General features: G+C 35.4%; 1 pseudogene; it reads left to right on the forward strand.

The window, feature by feature from the left end:
• Positions 1-472: 472 nt before the first annotated feature.
• LOC101979311 lies at positions 473-843 on the forward strand (annotated as a pseudogene).
• The last annotated feature ends 2872 nt before the right edge of the window (positions 844-3715 follow it).

Consider the following 3715-nt stretch of genomic DNA (forward strand, 5'->3'; position numbering starts at 1 on the left):
GTCATTTATAAACGCTAACTTCCTTTTGCAGAATATTTGTGAGTGACTTTATAAAATACAAACGCAGCATGAGGGAATAGGGGCAATTTTCTCAGATATAGTTTAAATTTTAAGGCATCTCCCTAGAAGAGAACACATTGTTTTTAAAAGCTGTCCATTCACGTCGTTGTACAAAATAAGCCTGTAGGTAAATCACAAGGTCCTTAATAACTAAATGAAAATCACAGAAAGTAGTATTTCTTCCTTTGCAACTATTTGATGTAATGTTATTTAAACTTATACTTTATAAAACTTCATCTGAAAGTTTGATCCTTATGAAAATGCAAACAAAATAATAGTAACAAAATTTTCATTGCTATAAACGTAGTTCAAGTATGAAAAAATATGTCATTGTTTTATGATTTTTCTTTATTAGATATACAGTTTCAAATAAAGGGTATTTAACCTCTCGGACCAGGCGGTCTCAGCGGTGAGCAATGCAGCCATGGCCAAGATTAAGGCTCGGGACCTGCGAAGCAAGAAGAAGGACAACTGGACGATTTGAAGGTGGAGCTATCCCAGCTTCGCAGTGCCAAGGTGACAGGCGGCGCCAAGTCCAAGCTCTCCAAGATAAGAGTTGTCCTCAAATCCATCGCCAGTGTTCTCACCATCATTAACCAGACTCAAAAGGAAAACCTCAGGAAATTCTACAAGGGCAAGAAGTACAAGCCTCTGGACCTGCGACCCAAGAAAACTAGAGCCATGCGCCATCGGCTCACCAAGCACGAGGAGAAGCTGAAGACAAAGAAGCAGCAGCTGAAGGAGAGGCTGTACCTACTATTCAAGTATGTGGTCAAGGCCTAATGGAAAGGCAATAAAGTGCAAGACTGGCAAAAAAAGGGGGGGGGATATTTAAACTATGCATTCTCAGAAAGGATTCTTTTAAGGTAGACCGTGGTGATTTGGAACAAAAGATGCAGAACCTGAAATTCTCATCCTCTAGGTGTTTCTGTGGATGCTGGTAGCATCTTCATCATCAGAGTACTAGGAATCCTCCTATCAATGGGGTCAAAGTGAAGGTGTTCACCCATTTGTCTGCCTAGTAAGCTATATATGTCATATGCTTTTTTGAAATGGTTAAAATACATCCATGTTTTCATCCATTCTCAATATAATTTTTAAGGTTATAGTTGATAACCTTATATACAATTTCGGGAATGAGATATCTACCAGTCTGTACCACATAGTGGGAACTGGACAGACATAATCTGCACTGCCATTAAACTATAGAATGGCCAAAAGCTGTTTTGTAAATGTAGTGAGCGATGGCATGAATCACCTGAAAGTCACTATTCTAAAAAATTTCTTGTAATTCAGATCAAGGTACAGACTGAGCTTCACAAAAGTGAACATGTGTATATATGAATGTTATTTTCTTAGGTACCTTTATATATATTCATTTTAATATATATTCATTTTAATATATATAATTCATTTTAATATATATAATTCATTTTAATATATATTCATTTAATATTTTTAATTGAACTATATTTCACAAATATTTAATAGAATTTGGTTTCAATGAAATATTTTTAGCATGTATTGGATATCCAAGTTCTGAGTCATTTATTGTTTAGCTTCTGCCTTCATTTAAGGAATGAAACTTGTCTACAAAATTGCATTATAAAAAAGTGTGTGATTTAGACTTACCTGAGCTCTGTTTCTCAAATAAAACATTACTTACTAGGTGAGTGATAATGAAGATAGAATCATTTGGATATTCCAGAAGGGGGAAGAGGGTCTCATGATGTCCCTCTTAGAAGATGACTCATGGAAGAAAATACAAGGCATCCCATATGCATAGGAAAGGACGGTATACATATGTATTTCTTTTCTGCTCTTGATCTCCTTATATAAAAGGATTCAAACATCAGATTTTACTTTAATGACCCACACTTATCCTCGTCATCTCTGCAGGGCTCAACCTTAATCTCCAGCATCAGAATGAATTACCATATCCTTAGTATCTAAGAGGATAATTAAATTTCCACCCAAGAGTGCATAGAGAATACATTCACATTGTGGCTAATTGGTGTATGGTATGTAAATTTTTACGTGTGACTTTAAATATAGTTCTCAATTGTTTTATTTTCATTTTATAATCCATTTGATTGCAAGTTACAAATGAATTAACTTTAAGTGGAGTACCCAAGGAGTTTTTCTTAAAATTAAGCATTTTAAATTAGCTTGAAAGTAATTCATGTGATAGATAACTTGTAATGACCGGCCTCTGCCTGGGCTTTAGTTGCCACCTGTAGTGAGTTAAGTAATTGATTTTAAGAGTCTAGTGTTTTCAAGAACTTAAGTAAGTTCTGGAGACAGGTAAATGAACTTACTCCTTGATGTGGGAGTCTGCTGTTTTGTGTTGATTTCATTGGTTAAATAAAGAGACTGCCTTGGCCCTTTAAGAGGACAGAAAATTAGGTAGGCGGAGTAGACAGAACAGAATGCTGGGAAAAAGAAGCTGAGTCAGGGAGTCGCCATGGTTCTCCCACTCCAGACAGACGCAGGTTAAGACCTTCCCTGGTAAGCCACCTCGTGGGCTACACAGATTACTAGAAATGGGCTAGTCCAGGTGTGAGAGTTAGCCGAGAATAGGCTGGAACTAATGGGCCAAGCAGTGTTTAAAAGAATACAGTTGCTGTGTAATTATTTCAGGGCATAAGCTAGCCATGTGGGCGGCCGTGTGCTGGGGACGCAGCCCCTCCACTCATATTTCAACAACTCCTGACTCCCATTTGATTTCACATTTCTGGCCTGAAACCATCTGAGACTCACACCAGAAAGTTGATTCTTTTAAGGTGAAATATTTTATCCACAAATCCCATTTGTTTAAGCACAAGAACTAAATGCAGGCACTAGTCTACTATATATGACTGAATACCTACCTAAAAAATTGGTTCTTTATATATTCACTTCAAGATTAATAATGTTTTAAATATCTTAATCAATGGAAATTTTCTTATTCTTCACTAGCTGATCATCATATTTATTCACTTTACATAAAATTTAATACTTATAAAAAATTAGTAAAATTTCATCCATATTCAGACACCGAACTTAAAGCTGATACAATACTGTCTGCTGACAAAGAAGCTAGAATATATTAAGAATGCCAAGTGCAGCATTAATAGAAGCAGAGGTGCTTAATCTCTCTGCAATGACTGACTGATATTCATGAGAAACCTGCTGGCATCTGAACAAAAAACAGAAGAGGAGTGGATATGAGCAGAGGATAAAGAGAAAACTTTGGTCAGGATGTAAAAACAAACGAAAAGTTAGAAAACAATAAAATAAAATAAATACCTAAAAATTCATTGTGCATCATAATGCCCTGTTAGACTTTGAAAATAATTGGTATTTCAGTGGACAATGCTTCTGGTTTTAGTATCTGATTTTAAGAAAGAGTTAAAGACAGTTTTCCTCCAAACCTAATAGTTTCTTTCATTATTAAACATATCAATTATTTTGTAAAAAGTGTTACTTTGGGACTCATGAAAACTGCGTAAAAGTTTTACTAATATTCTGTGAAAGTCTTCATTATTCCTGGCTCTACAAAACAGCATTATTCCACATAGACAGACGAATGATAGATAGATAGATAGATGATAGATAGATAGATAGATAGATAGATAGATAGATAGATAGATAGATGATAGATAGATGAGAGAGA

Source organism: Microtus ochrogaster, linkage group LG1, assembly GCF_000317375.1.
Source record: "Microtus ochrogaster isolate Prairie Vole_2 linkage group LG1, MicOch1.0, whole genome shotgun sequence".
Taxonomy (NCBI): domain Eukaryota; kingdom Metazoa; phylum Chordata; class Mammalia; order Rodentia; family Cricetidae; genus Microtus; species Microtus ochrogaster.